This window comes from Trichosurus vulpecula, chromosome 7, assembly GCF_011100635.1.
Source record: "Trichosurus vulpecula isolate mTriVul1 chromosome 7, mTriVul1.pri, whole genome shotgun sequence".
NCBI classification, from domain to species: Eukaryota; Metazoa; Chordata; class Mammalia; order Diprotodontia; family Phalangeridae; genus Trichosurus; species Trichosurus vulpecula.
In genome coordinates, this window is record NC_050579.1 from 233,342,414 (window position 1) to 233,359,306 (window position 16,893).

The 16,893-nt window shown below is 37.2% G+C and overlaps 1 pseudogene; it reads right to left on the minus strand.

Moving 5' to 3' along the window:
- Window positions 1–370: 370 nt before the first annotated feature.
- Window positions 371–2,736, minus strand: LOC118857841 (annotated as a pseudogene).
- Between the last annotated feature and the right edge of the window lie 14,157 nt (window positions 2,737–16,893).

Sequence of the window (16,893 nt, forward strand, 5' to 3'; positions counted from 1 at the left end):
AATACTCTTCAAGGTCCTTCCTACTTTACATCTATGATCTTGTCAATTTCTTTTTTTCTTCTTTTAAAAATGATTTCATTCTGGACTTAAACACCAAATAAAGTAGACATGATTGCATGAGACTCTGTAGATCTATATTATGTACCACTTCCTTTTCTTTTTAGCTATTTAATTTTGACTTGTAGTTTTCAAGTCTGTGCTGTTGCCTCTGCTTCTCTCTAGACTTCCTTCTATTCTCCTCTCTGCATTTTAAAACTAGATTGTATATCTCACAGGATATAGTGAGAATAAATGGGTTCAAATTTCAATTTTTCCAACACCTAAATTCCATATGGAACTGCCTTACCCATACCACCTCAAAAGTGAGCTATTATAGACAGCTAAGTGTTGCAACCTGTTCTTCAAACTTTCTTTGATTATATTTGGAAGGGAACATGAAGTCATGGAGGGGACACTTTTTTTTAAACATCAAAGCTGAAATCAAAACAAAAGCTCTCCCATGAGCGTGTAAAAGCTGCCTTGGAGGATTTGGAGCAGTAAGGACATTCTCATCATTGTAATTGCTAGCTTCAAGGTCTTCTGAACCATCAGGCTGACTAAGGTTTGGAGCAGGCTGGCTACAGATTACATTGTCTTCCAATCCCCAAGAGAACATTCTTAAAGGTGCCCTTTGGATTTTGTCTGGGTGAAAAGTACCATTTGCCCCATCTCTTGTGTGCTGGGTTGCGTAGGGGTTTCTGAACTGTAGAACTGTTTTCCTATTTGGCTGTGAGAGAACAGGACCATTTTGCATTTTGAGTGTGATGCTCACATGGGATTTCCAGGACCTCTGACCTTCTATATCGCCAATGTGATGCCCACAGTGGCTGCTATGAATATGCAGGTGTATTCCCAGGTTTGAATAGCAAGATGACTCTCTTCATTGAAGATGAAACCAAAACATTTATTCAAACACCATAAAGCCAAATCCATCACAGTAATAAAGAAGTCTATACACATTATCAGCTTAGAGAGCACTGACATCCCCAAACCTCTCCTCCATGAGGCCTCCCCATAAACTCCCCTCACTCACACTAGCTGCTCTGCCCTCTCTGCCTCCTCTCTCTCTCCAAGCTCCAACCCACTCCAACTTCCTGCTCCACCCATTCGGCAAGCTCCTCCCACCACAAGCTCCATGAGACCGAGACTCATGTGACTCAGGCTTCCATGTGACTCAAGCAGGTCACATACACCTATTAATGGATGGGAAAGATTTTCCCATTCCATTAACAATACATTAACAATACACCTTCCATGACTCTTTCTGCTTGGTTTTCAAGTCTCTTTTTAAGTTTCTTCTTCCCCTTCTCCCTGGTGAGGGTTTCCAAATGTGAGGTCAGATCATTCATTTCTTGTTTTCTATGCACCAATTGAACTCTATGTTGGTCCTCTACTTCTGTAAACCTTATTTTTCCTTTTTGCTAATTTTCACTTGTTCCTTTACTAGTTCAGTTTTGCTAGTTCATCAGCATAGCTGCTACATTTTGCCCTGTCATCTAATAGCAGTTGTTTACATTTCTTATAATTTTCTATTTTTTCAACATTTTCTTCGGTCATTTAACAAACTTGCCCCCATGTCACTATCTTAGAAATTATCCCAGAAATAGCAAGTCCAACTATGGCAGCTGACAGTAAGATATCAGCAGGAGAGCCAGCCATAATTTCCATGTTGCTTAAGGCATCTATCACTTCCTGTTGGTTCCCAGTTATAGCTGGCACTGAGAGCCTGCTCACTTGCTTTTGGAGCCTCTGACACTTCTTGAATTTCCCTCTGTAATGGTTTGCAGCCATCTGTAGATGAAGCTTCCAGTCTTCCATCTCCCTGAGTGGGTCTTGCTTAACTGGATTGTTTTTTCCTTGTTGCTTTTATACAATCTTGACTCTTAGTTTGGCCACAGCATCCCCAGATGTTTTTGTGACTTATTCCTTTGCCAGGCTGCGACTATGGAGATCAGTTATTTTATGATTCCTCACATTGGCTGCATCATTTAGCTCTATGGCTGGAAATATGACTTCTTTGGTTTCCTTTGTAATTATTTTCTGTGTCACAATCATGAGATCTTCCTCAGGCTGGAGGACATTCAAAGTTGTTTCAGTGTGTTTTTTCTTAAGCTTCTTGTTTCCCATATTTAGATTTTGTGGAGCTTCAATAAGACCCTTTTGCTGCTTTTTCAGCTGGTCACCTCTCTTTTTCTTCAAGGTCCTTTTCTAGTCTTCCAACTTGTTATTTAAGCTGCAATCCCCCCCCCCCTTTTTTTACATTATTTAATGGATTTTTTCATTGTTTTCTTAATTTCCTTTGTCTTCCATATTCCAATTGGAGAAGACACTTGAAATTAGAATTGTATGCTTGCTCCAGAAATCTCACCCTTATGGGTAACATAACAGAATTGATAAACTTTCCCATCATCATTTGGAAGATAATACTCTGGAAAGATAAAAAAAATGACTCTTGATCCTTCCATATAATACTGAATCACTGGGGACCATAAAAATGTGTAATAATCTTGAGCTTACTCCAACCAACTACAAAAATGCCAACCAATCTTTTGGTATGGATGGATATAATGGATTAAAGTATAATGGCATTCAAGGGGAGCATTGGGAAGATAACTTTTGGCCACAATTTGAAAGATGATGTACAAAGTTGAAAGTCTGAAAGGTGCTTGACAATGGGACTTCTTGAAAGGATGTCATAGTTTAATGAAAGTGGGTCCCCAGTAAGACCCTGATGAAGGTTTGGCAGTGTCAACAAGGCCTCCTGATCAGAGCCACCACCAGCTATTGAATGTCTTCTGCCACAAACTAGCTAAACAGCTCTGTCAGTCCATAGAAACCATATTTTGAATCCACTGCTCTCTCCTTTCTTCCTCTGTCTTTCTTTCTTACCATCGACTCATTCCTAAATTCTTTGCCATCAGACTTCCCTCCATACCAATGTGCACTGCTTTCTCCAAGGTTATCAATAACCTTGGAGTCATTAAATCCAGTAATCTTTTTTTCTTAGCTCTGAATTCTCCTTGACTTCTCTGTATAATTTGACTCTATTACCCATCTACTCCATAAAATATCACTAGTTTTCTCCCCTCACCAGCAAAAAGTTGCTTGCTCCTTAAATCTCTTGTACTAGTTTGTATTACTTATAACACCACATGACAGTTTCCTCCCCTTGCTGCACTCCCACCCCTGATAAGTCCCCATTACCTATTGAACAAAAATATAAACTTTTAAACCTGTTATGTAATGACATCTATATAGCAATTTAAGGCTTATTTGTACTTTCCATATACTATCTCATTTTACCCTCCTGACAATCCTGTGAACTATATCCTACAATTTTCATTTTGCAAGAGAGGAACTTGAGACACAGAGGGGTTAAGTGACCTGCCTATGTTCATCTACTTTGTAAATGGTAGAGGTGGAATTTATTTTTTTTGCAGGTGGGAATGCAGGGCAATTGGGGTTAAGTGACTTGCCCAAGGTCACGCAGCTAGTACATGTGTCAGGTGTCTGAGTCCAGATTTGAACTCAGGTCCTCCTGACTCCAGGGCCGGTGCTCTACTCACTGAGCCACCTAGCTGCCACTAGAGGTGAAATTTTAGTCCAGATCTCTCCTGATTCCATGTCCAGTGTACTTTCTACTTTATCATACTGTTTTTCAAGTAAATTCCTTCATAGTACGATGCCATAATAATATAAGGTTACCAACCTTGTCACCCATAATTTTTCTTAAGTGTCCCTCATATGCCAAACTAGATTATCTACCTTTCCCTGAATATGCCTTCTTCTTTCTGACTGCCATGACTTATATTTTCTGGCCACCTGGAATACCCTCTTCCACATTCTTAGCCTCATTTCTACCTATTAAAATCCTATATATACTTCAGGGATTGATTCAAACCCACCTTTTCCAAGTACCCTTACCTCTTCAGCATTGGTGATTCCTCCCTCCTCAACTCCTATAGCACTTTGAACCACTCCCATAACTTAGTCAGTCAGTTAATAAACATTTAATAAGTGCCTACTATTTGTGAGGCCCTGGGTAGAAGAAAGGTAAAAGAAAAGTAAAGGTAAAAGGTAAAAGGTGAAGGTAAAAGGTAAAAAGAAAGGTAAAAATAGTCCTTGCTCTCAAGGAGCTCACAATTTAAAGGAATAATGAAGAGCAAAATAAGCTAAACCAGGAGAACATTGTATACAGTTACAGCAATATTGTTTTAAGTGAATAAGTCATTTTGACTATTATAAATACCCAAATTAATGACACAGGACATATGAAGAAAGGTGCTATCTGTATCCAGAGAAAGAACCGATAAATAGAAGTATGTATAGAATAATTTTACATAGATATACCTATTTGTATCTAATAGTAGCCATTTTTTGGGTATGGGGGAGTAAAGAAAAAAAAAGAAATTTGTTATACATAAGTTGTATGTATATCTGTGTCTATCTATATAAATTTATCATATATGTGAATGGAATAGCAAGTTATACATAACAGTTTTTCAGTTTCATGTACATTTAAAAAGTATGCTATGTTACAGAAATTATCATTTTAGCCCATAAATTAAACATGAAATAAATTTAAAAAATAAAAGAAAAATAACTAAAAAAATTTAATGGTAATGGGAACATGATGAAGACCTGTAGCCTGATGAGCAATGATGAGATAGCTGCCCTGGGAGCCTTTAAATGGAGGATCTGGAAGAAACTTTTCAATGTCCATCCTCCACCTTCTCCAATCAGAGAGAAGGAGGGCTCCAGAGACAGGGGATACTGAAGAGATGTGAGTTGCAGAGTCAATGCGTTATTATAGGAAGATGAGTTTCTGGAGACCATGATGAAGTCTGGGGGAGCAGCTGGGCAGGAAAGGATGACATGTATGCACATGTGCTATTTCTACTAACATATACTGTAAACTTCTTAAGGGCCAAAATTATGTGCATTATATATTTTCCTACCTCTGAGAGTATCAATGCATATATTAGGTATTCAATGAATATTAGTTGAATGAATGAATGAATTGATGAATCTCACGGTATTATTTTGGACCAGACTTTTGATTTTCTTGGTATAAGGAACTCCTTGTGAGGACTTTCCCTCCACCAATATTGAGCTGCATCTACTCTGCAATTTATGATCTTAGAGAGTTGCCTATGGCATCGAGAAATGAAATGATTTGCTCAGGATTATACAGCCAATAAGTAAGTAAAATCTGTAAGTAAGATCCAGGTCCTACTGTTGTAGCTGGAGGTTCAACCCTTTGCATAAGATTTTCCTCTCCCAAGCTCTTGACCACTCTGTTTCTCATATAGAACTGAGGAGAATCATGCATCTTGACTTCAAAGGCCATCTTCTATGCATGACTGCATGTTGCCTCTTGTGTTAGGGCTAACTTTAGTAAGCAACGAGATTTGAAAACATGGAGATTGACCTGTTTAGAATGATCAGAGGATCACAGAATTCAGAGCTGGGAGAGACCTTGGAGATTTTCTTCTCAGTTACCCTCATGTTATTTTTGAGGAAACTGAGGCCAGTATCTAAATTAGTGGCAACAAATTGTATTCCACTACCTACCATTGTCGGCTTCTTTTAATATCCCATGAGTATCCAATGGTTTGGTTTTGATTCTGATAAATAGAACTCCATGTGTTGTTGTACCAATTATATTTAGAAAGTAGAATGAAAATTCACTCTGAAATGACTAACATTGGGGCTGTCAATCTCAGGATGTTCCTTGAGCAGCCGACATTGAAGATGGATGTTAGTTTTCCTGCACTCCCCAACTTCAGAGCACCTGAAGCTCTATTTTAGGATTTATATGAATTATATTTTTCCAATGCAACTATCAGCATACTGACAGAAAATGTTTTGGTCTAGTGTGTCTTACATGCCTACTCAAACTTGCTCTCTAATTTCTGGGCTCCATTAGATACTGTGGGCAGCAGTAACACAGTCCCAGATTTTAAAGTAATTTGTAACAACTTTCCTGGTAAATTCCTGACCAATCAGTAGTGCTATCTCTTTATAAAGTGTAGACAAGCAGTGGGACATTTTATAGACCTATAATTTAAAAAAAATTTTATGCAGGTCTGAACATTATATTTTCAACCTAAAGAACATCAAACTTATTGAAAAGTGATTGGGAGAAGTTTAAAAAGAAAGAGAAGTAACATGAGGTAGTTTCTGAAGACTGACTATAATAAGTGAGCAATGGAAACTGGCCCATTGTTCAGTATCAGCAAAACTCATTAAGCTAGAGTCTGAATGAATCAGGTTCCTTCCTCCTGCTCAAAAATACTGTTTCTCCTTTTCTCTGAAAATTAAGGTACAACAAATATGAAATTTCCTTTTTCATTATTATTTAAATTTAGAGTACCCTAGTCCATCAACTTTTTCATCCAGCTGCATTTTCATTTTTAGTATATAAAATTATGAATATGTTATTTCACTCAAATCATTTTCCCTAGGACTCTGGGTGGTCATTTACTTACTAGTTTATTCAAAACCTTCACTAATTCTATAGATAGACTTCATTCCGTTGGCTTGATTTAGCTGCCAGCTACATCATTGCTAGGTTACTGGGAGTAAGCCTGTATAGAGCCATTGACTTAACAGTGTTTTGCATATATATGCATATGCAAATGCACAGGTGCACATATATGTAAGTCACACACATGTACGTATGTTCATACTTATACATACATGCATACATACCTATTTGTTCCTCATCCAGCTGATAGCAACAAAACATGTCTTAAGGTATAAAAATTAGTTTTGTAGTTAAATGTTTATACATTTTCAGTTGTTTACACTTTTCTGAGCTTTGAAGTAAATTTTGGAACCTGGAAGAAGGAAGGAAGGAAACAAGGATTTATTGAGCACCTACTGTGTGTCAGGCACATTTTACAAATATTATTTCATTTGATCCTCACAACACCCCTGGGAGGTAGGGTGCTATTATTATCTCCATTTTTATAAAGTGCTACAAATTACCACAAAATACTTGGATGCCTATGGGTGTTAAAGGTTAAACATCTTATTGTGAAAATTATCAATTATCCTTACCTTTGCAAATCTGCCCCAGTGTTTGTCACATTTTTCTATCAGTTGCAATCACTATCCATTCAATTAAGAAGCATAAAATACAGAATTGAAACAAACAAAAAAAGCCGAGACAGTTTTGCTATCTTAATATCTTCAGGCTACTCCAAATCCCTACGATAGGCACCAGACTTGCTTGAACCTTGACTCTCCAGAAAACCCAACTAAAAATATTCTCTTTTAGGAGGAGCTCTAAACCCAAGAGTTGCATTGTAAATGCTGGAGGACAGGTGAAACTCAAAGAGAAAGTAGCAGAGTTGACTATTTATGGGCTCCTATGAATTCTTTGCTTTGAATTTTCTGTAGTAGGTAAAATAAAAAGTATCCTATATCCTATTTATGTTGTTAGCTTGAAGGTTTACACAACCACAGTAGCAGAAATCCTTTTTTTTTTAAATAAACATTCTGATTTTCTTGGGCAGGTGGTTGAGCAGTGGGGGTGATGATAAGGAGGAGACCTTGGATGAGAAAGCACAATGAGACAAATCCTGCGGTTTCTAAGATAAATCCTGGGTGGGGGTTTAGTCAAAGAGTAATTTATGAGAATCTTTCCTATCTACCCCAGGTTGAATTCAATCTGTATAAATCAAAAATTTTGGATTCCGGGTAATGAATCATATTTTTCTTTTTCTTCCTTCTTTCCTTCCTTCCTCCCTCCCTTCCTTCCTTCCTTCCTTCCTTCCTTTCTTTCTTTCTTTCTTTCTTTCTTTCTTTCTTTCTTTCTTTCTTTCTTTCTTTCTTTCTTTCTTTCTTTCTTTCTTTCTTTCTTTCTTTCTTTCCCCCATCCTATGTTTTCATCAATATGGGGAATGCTCAGTGGGGAAATTTTCTTTATAATTACACACTATCTCTATGTCTATGTCTATCTCTCCTTATACATATATAATCAATTTATTTAGATTAAGAGAATTGCCTGGAAGTACTGAGAGATTAAGTTATTTGCCTATGATTATATAGTTATTATATAAGTCGGAGACAGAACTTGATGCTTGTTTTTATTACCATGAGTAAATTATCTATTTTAAGGAAGAAAAAAATTGTCACCATAAAAACAAATGAATTACTTTTTAACCCCACTTGTAAAACATTCTTGGATTACAACAAGAACACGACCTAACTTAAAAAATGTATGTAAGGAGAACTTTCCATCCAGTTTAGGCATTGTACTCAATTTAGATTTTTAAATATTTAAATATTTTCAGTCTGTACACAGAGGTGTCTGCAAACCCCAAACTTGGGTTCAAGTCTTGATTTAGCCACTTAGTAGCCTTGTTTTTTTTTCAATCTTTATTTAGAGTCTAAATATATAGAAAGCACTCCTTGGAGTAACAAATTCCAGACATTTAGTATCTGCTTTGTTGGTCATTCTTTCTTGTTATGAGTCCATTTGGCATTTCTCAAAATTTAATTTAAAAGAAATTTGATCTGTTATGAAGAGACAGGGTAAATCTTATCAAGGCAACCAGCATTGTTTCAAACTTTGGTGGTGTTGGATTAGAGAACTTTAGGGCGTTATTATGGAAAATTGATGCTTCGACTTTACTTAATATTATTCTCTATCTTTATTTCTCTAATATCCTCTTTTAAATTTCTTATTGGGAATACCTCTAGTTCAAAGAAAAGATAACTAGGTCTGGAATCTAGCCAGTGTGCTGGAAATTCTACATACTAACCTGTGTGACCTTGGGAAAGTCATTGGATTTCTTAATTTCTTTTCTTTGAATTTTCTCCTCAGCTAAATCAGAATGATACTTGTACTAATCTCCCTTACAGAGTAATTGTGAGGAAAATGTATCTTCAAAGTACTAAAAGACTAAAATAGAGTTATCCTTTCCACATCGCTACTTTCCCCATCTGGTTTTGATACATTGCAGGTCGACATAAGAAATTAAACGGGAATTTTGGGGGAGTTTTGCAGAAATTGCAGATGAAATGCAAAAGTTAGCAGATGACACAGAAAAAGTTTAGTAATTCAAAAATGCATAAAATATATGTACAGTATTATGTAATATCAAGAAAAAGGAGAAGGAAGTCCATGAACCTGGAAGACTTCTCTGGTAGGATGGGAGGGCCAGAAAATTTTACACAGATTTTCCAAATCTTGGGGGTGCTGCACTCGTAACCCCATGTGGAAGGAATAACTGTAAGACTAAAATAATGATTATTATTATGGGTCTTGTCTAAAGATAGAAAAATGTAAGGCATAATTCAGTCTCCAATATCCTTTAAGATAATATTTAATGCTGTTAACATTATTATTATTATTTGCATTAGCAGCTCATTGAATTTAACAACAAAGACTTATTAAGGAAGTCTTGTGTGCAGAGATTTATGCTATGTGCTAAAGGAGATACAAAATTTAAGTCAGCAGGTATAAAGCCTTTCTTCTCAAAGGGAGTGAAATCAATGAGGCACTGAAAGAGAAAAGGAAAGCTATATGAGAAAATCCATGAGTTTCCTCTTTCTTTTGCCCTTGAAGAGATTCCTGGTCTACCATCCCATTCCATTCCATCCTTGCAGCCAAGAGCATAAAAGTTGCTCAGAATAGGAGCTCTTGGTGGGATAGGGGGTCTCAGCCGCTTTGCTGTTTGCCATTCTTGCCACCGCTCCTGAGTCTCTGTGTGTTAAAGGCAGATCTGGGACAGACCTGGGAGATCAGTGTTGGCTGAGACAGAGACCTACAGCGGAGATGCAACCAAGGCTTTGGAGATGTGACAGACCAGCAACCAGAAGCAAGAACACCGAGACTAGACTGTATTGGCGGTTGCAATGAAACCTCTGTAACCGACCAGCTGGGTGACCAATTCCTATCTTGAGCACTTCCCCCTCATTTTCTCCATTTACTTGCAAAGCTGATGTCCGTGGGCTTCTAACCTGCAGTTTCTTTCTTTATCCCTATTTCTTTCCCTCCATCTACTGTCTGGGATGAGGCTTTGTTGGGACTCATTCATGTGATTCATGTGACCCCATAGGGTGAGACTGGTTAATGGAGACAGATTTTCTAGACAAGAGGGACGTCCCAAATTGAGATTTCCGTAATATTAATATTTAAGAATATTTTTCCCTTTTCTTTTTTTTTTTTTTCCAAATTGGATATAGATCCATATTGAACTAAGGCCATCAGATGTATACCAGGTTTCCTGACAGTTCTGGATGGTGAATGGAGTAGTCAGGCATTTTACCTTGTAGGCATGTGCCCTCTGGTGAGCAGTGAGGATACTACAGTTATCGGGAAAGCTCAAGGCAGGGCCACTATATGCTCTTTGATGAAACCACTAGACTGACAGTGAAGGTAGTACCTTGTAGCCAAAGTATATAATACACTCCGTAGATGGTTAATTACTTAATTAATTAATAAAGTTAATAGTTTGCTTTTGTTGTAAGTGGTAGCAAACAAGACAACAGGACAATGAGACAGTTCCACATGAGCATCTATTGCTATGGCAGAATCTCAAGTGTCATCTGGAACAGTGACCAAGCATGCATCTATCCAACATCAGTATCACATAAATTAGCTCTAATACTCATCCTTATTGAACTTTAATTGAGGTATATGACACATATATTAATAACTATATTACAAAATACATGATATGTTCATCAGAGTAGCTAACTGGCAGCATTGAGTTGGCAATGTGGCATAAGGAATGGAGAGCTGTCCATGTGGTCAGGAAGACTTGGGTTTGAGTCCTACTTCTCACGTCCACTTGCTATGTGATCCTGGGCAAGTCATTTAAATTCTTATGTCCCAGACAACTCTCTAGGATTATAAACTGCAAAACATTTGCCAATTTGTGTTGGTAGAAGGAGTTTTCTTACTAGTAGTTTCCTAGATCAGTGAAATAACAGGTCTGAATCTATTTATGCTCTCCCCCTACCCCCAAGAAAGGTGTTTCTAGAAGATATAAAGTGATGTTTTTAGAGAACAGTCAGGAGTCAAGACAGATCACTATATTCAATGTAAGACTATGAATTGAGTAACACTTTTCAATTAAACCACACAGGCATTTATTAGACACGTATTATGTGCCGGGCTATATCTCAATTTTATTAATTGTAATAGCATCTAATAAATTTGAAAAATAATAGGCCATATACTTGTGAAAATACTATTTAGTCCACCGAAGGTATATTTATTTATGGATCGTGATGTGGATTTGGGCATACTTTGCAAAAAATCAACAGCCCTTGATCCACAGGTTGCCTTAGTTTGACTGTCTTAGGCCAGTCCTTGAACTCTGAAGGAGAGAGGTACATGAATAGACACAGTATTCTTGCTCTTGGGTGAGTCTATGTATATAGAGAGAGTTGAATTGTAAACAGAAGAGATAACACTAAAATAGAAAGAACGATTAATTTGAAACTTTAGTGCTGCAGTTAGCCATGCTGCTAGAAGAGCTGTGATTAGATAAAGGCACTGGATTTGTGGTCATAGAACCTTGGTTCAAATCCAGTATCTGATACTTGAGGTAGCCTCACAGTGCCTCAACTTCCTCATTTGTAAAGTGAGGAGATTGAACTAAGTGCTCTTCCAGCTCTGTATCTTTAACCCAATATCCTAATATCAAAGATGCTTAGGCTTGTCCCTGATGGCCGAGAGAGGTCATTTAACTTCACTGAGGCTGTTTCCTCATCTATAATAAAATGAGTTCAGATTAAGTGTGTTCTAAATTTTCATCCAGTTCCAAATAATTTGCTCTTACACTTAGAATACAGCTTAGCATTAATGCATAATGCACAAAATGGTCCTCCATTAGGCTTAAAGTGAGAGAGCATGTACTCTAGCTTTTCTCCCTTTCTTCAGTATCTGAAAGTTGTTACACTTTTCTGTAGTGACCTCATGCTATTCCCCTTTCTGTGCTCAGAAAGGTGTTTCCTTCAACAACAACATATTGTCCTCTAGCTTTTCATATCCTCTTTGTACCTTGTTTTATTGCTGTACATAAATTTACAACTCTGATTCACAGTAGGGCAGTCTTGCAAAGTGATGCTCTTCAAAATAACAGCTGCTGAACAAAATCCTTGAGCAATCTGACCTATCAAACAAAAAGTAGTCTTTATTCCACAACCTATGATATTATGACATTGATTAGGAGAAGACACTGACCACACCAAGGGAGGGTGGTAAGCAGACTAAGCTGGTGAAAATCATGTCATTAGATGGTCTTAAAGTTGTGCTGCCTTAGTCTGGGAGCAGCTTGATGGAAGCTCTGATAGATAATACAGACATGGGTTATTGAGTGTCCATGATGGAATGATAGAACCTCAATTTACTATTACTTCCTACTTATAGTATTACAGATTTAGAGCTGGAAGGAACATTGAGAGCCATTTTGTACAAGGTCCTTATTTTTAAGGTGAGAAAACTGAAACCCAGAGATTTTATGCAACTTGTTTGTGGCCACATAGGTGCTAATAATATAGAATTCAAATTCAAGTCCTCCGGATATAAATTAAGCATTATTTCCATTGTCTCCTGTAAAGACTGTTTGGTGTCTGCTGATTGTTTCAGATTGCAAATTGGTAGCATTCTGTTGGACTATTCAGGAGAGAGATTTTCCTAGAATTTGTGGGTAGGGACTACAGTTCAGAGATATGAATACCCTTCAAAGTAAACCAATCCCTTTTTTGCCATCAGCATCCCTTTACATAAGTATGATAAGGAGGAAGTAGGAAGAGGAGAGTGGGGTTGTAGGAAGCATTCTGGAGGGGAATGAACCTTCTGAGAATATGCTCACACATAAGAGAAATTGAGAATAGATACTTCTTCTTCCCCAAATTCCTACTTCAAGCACTGGGGAGAGAAGAGGTTATAGGTTGAGCAAAAGTCGGAGGCATTTTTTTTTAACCCATACACTATTCTAGAGATGGTAGGCACTGGGAAAACATTTGTCTTTAAAGCCTGCGCAGCATAGGAAAGTGGTAAGAGCACTGGTTTTTCGAGCTACTGATTCTTAGATAAAATCATATCTCTGCTCATACTTCCTGTGTAAACTTGAGCAAGTCTCTTGGCCTTAGTTTCTTTTTTTTTGGAGGGGGGAAGGTAGGGCAATTGGGGTTAAGTGACTTGCCTAAGGACACACAGCTAGTAAGTGTATGGAGTGTCTGAGGCTGGATTTGAACTCAGGTCCCTCTGAGTCCAGGGCAGTTGTACTGATTAATCTCTAATGGTCTTTGTAGTTCTAAATCTCTAATTGTCTTAGACCAGGTGGGGAACCTGCAGCCTCAAGGCCACATGTGGCCCTCTAGGTCCTCAAATGTGGCCCTTTGACTGAATCCAAACTTCACAGAACAAATCCCCTTAATAAAAGGATTTGTCCCATAAAACTTAGACTTAGTCAAAAGGCCGCACCCTAAGACCTAGAAGGCCACATGTGGCTTCCCGAGGACACAGGTTTCTCACCCCTGTCCTAGACCTTTTCTGAGCCACTATTCACTTTAGATATCCAATGGTCTCATTTTTTCTAACCTCTCTTCATTCAAAACCTCAGTTCAACAAAGTCTAATAACTTTATTCACACAAAGGTATAAATGACTGATAAGCCTGAACTGAATTCTCTTTCAGGGACATTTATGTTTTTACCAGAAGATAAACAGTTAAAGTAACTGTGGTAGTTAGGATTTATATACATCTTTAAATTGTTTCTGGACCACACCACTTCCTAGTATCATTGGAACCAGATGTATTTCCAATATTTCCCATGTAATTGGAAAATATTAAATGAAATAAATAAAAACATAATGAAATGTAGTTAGTGTTAATGTGTGGTTTGCTAAGTCAATATATGCCCTCAGGAATTCTTATGTATGCTTTAGTATTCTTCCTTTCTATTTGAATTGGACACCATTGCTTTAGAGTATGGGAAGGGGATTAATGCATAACAAGGGTGGATATATGGCTTGCAGCCAGGCTACTAAAGGATTTTTTAAGTTTCTATTGATGTTTTCTGTTTCTCATGGCATTATAGTTATCCTACGTATTCCTTTCCCTCCCAGAGAGCCATTTTATATAACAGAATATTTCTTAAAGATGAAAAAGAAATCAGTCCAACTGATGAATACTTTGAAAAAGTTTGAAAATGTGCATTATGTAACACTTATAGCCCTTCCACCATCATGAAGAGCTGGTTTAGGGGTGCCTTCTCATATCTTTTCTTTTAAATCAATTGTGATCTTTATAATCTTACCTTAACACAGTCAGTTTTTGCAAAAGTTTGATGTTGTACCGAGAAATATGAATTTTCTTTTGTAATCCAATTTAGAAGACTCCATAAATCTTTTAACTCTGGTTTATGCAGCAATTTGTTCCATTTCATATTTCCTCTTTGATCTTTCTGTTAGACTTATCCAAAACTGAGAGATGGATATTGAAATCTCTTATCATTACTACGTTAGATCTTTGTCATCTGGTAGCTTAGATAATATTTCCTTTATGAATTTGGATGCTAAGATACTTGGAGCATATAATTTTATTACTGATATTGTTTTTGTGTCCATGGTTCCTTTCTACATAATGTAGTTTCCTTGTTTATCCCCTTTTATTTTTAGAATGCGTGTTTATGCTTTGTCAGCACATTTACAACTTTTTTTTATCCACTTGATGCATAGTAGATTTTTTCCCATCCTCCTAAGTTTATTTTGTATATGTCTTTATTTTTTATGTGTTTCCTGTAAGCAACAGATTATAGAGTTTTGTTTTCTTATCCAATCTGTCAGCTTTTTCATCTTATTGGATTAATTCCTTCACATTTAAAGTTATGAGAGTTAGATTTATATTTTTACATATTTTCCCCATTGCCCCTAATATTAGGTTTTTTCAAGTTATGATTTTCTCCTTTTTCTGCTACGAACTCAGTTTCCTCAGTTACTTTAGCTTAATCTTTTTTTTTTTTTAAATTCCTTCTGACCAAACCCAGTGCCAGGGTCCCATCTCTCTCCACAGATTATCTCTCCTTTACCATAGGATCATTTATTAGTGGAGCCCCTTCCTTCCACTAAAACAAGACTTTTTTTCCTCCCCTCCCCTTTTCAATTCTTTCCTCCTTTCCCTGTCGGTTCATCTTTTCTTGAGACTACAGGGATCACCTTTCCTTCATTGCTAGCCCTCAATTTGATCTGAGTCTATCACACATTCTCCCATATTTCCCCTTTCATGTACTCTCCTATTTTGTAATGTAGTCCCCCTACCAAAAATTGATTCATCTGTAGGCAGGGTGTCTCCTGTCCATAATGTCTCAGGCTTGCCTCTTCTTTGTTACCTCCGCAAAACTTCTGCCTTTATCACTGTCTCTTTGCATACCTTTAGAAATAATTTTTTTTTTTACTGGTCAGTATCTTATTGGTCCCTCTGCTGTCACTGTTACTGTTGCTGTCCTTGGCTGCTGCATTTATTCAATTCTCTTGTATTATTATTATTATTTGGTCTATGGTGAATGAGAATCAAATGCTCTCTTCAGGTATAGTTTTCTTTCTAAGAATACTTCAAAAATCTCTATTATTGAACATCCTCATTTTTTTTTCATTTATGGATAATCTCAGATTTACAGGGTAGATCATCTTGGGCTGCATTCTGACTTATGTTGTTCTTCAGAACATATTATTCCATTCCCTCCTATGTTTTTAGTGGGTGCAGCATAGTCCTGTGTTATTTGAATGTCCTTTACTTTGCATTTGAGGGTTTTTTCCACTGACTTCTTGCAGATCTTGTTTCTGAATTGAATTATTACATTTAAACACTAAGTGTCTTAGAGTTTGCAGCCTTCAGTTTTTCCTGGAGGCAATCTATGAATTCTTTCAACTTTTAATTCATTTTCTGTATTCATAAATGCTGGGCAGTTCTCGTATTATTTCTTGCATTATGGTGTTCTGGTTTTTCATCTTATTATGTTCTTCTGGGCAATATATAATCCTTATTTTGTCTCTCTGAATACTTTCTTCAACATAGGTATATTTTACTTGCATAGTGAGCATATTTTCTTTTAGTATTATTGTTTTTCTTCTTCTTCTAGATTGTCTATTGCTTCTGTATATTTGCATTCCCAATATATTGTTCTCTCTCTGTCTCTCTCTGTCTCTGTCTCTCTGTCTCTGTCTATCTGTCTCTCTCTGTCTCTCCATCTCTGTCTCTGTCTCTCCATCTCTCTCTGTCTATCTCTCTCTCTCTCTCTCTCTCTCTCTCCCTTTCTGAAGGACTTGCTATTGCAGATTCCAGTTTTTCTATTCTTTTTATTACATTTGCTATTCAGGCCATACGGGCTGCTCTCATAATTCTCATTTTGTTTGCAAATCAATCAGGAAGAATGCACTGTGTTTCCATGTTCTTCTCACATTGTGCAGGGTCCTCTGTCTCATTAAATGTTGGATTGTTTTCCTTTGTTTTAAAGAATTCATAAATACCTGAACTAGTTTACTGGATCTAGAGGCCATATTTCCTTCTGTTGCTAATGTTTTCCCTGTTGATTAGTGTTCAAGGTCTTTGGTCTTTCTTCTTCCTAAGATCTTTGGTAATTTCAGGCTTTCACCCCATTATTTTCCTTTATTGTTCACTTTCGGATTCCCTTCCTCCTTGGGGGCTGGATCTCAAAGCATCTTGGCCTTTTCCCACACTGGGCATTTCAGAGTTCATGAGCCTAAGTCTTGGCCCCGAGCAACTTTGGGGGGACATAATTGGTTTCAGCTAGATGCTGAGTTCTTTCCATCAGCTTACTAGAGTGCTGCACATCCCTCCTAGCCACTCTCCTTCCTCCATAGACC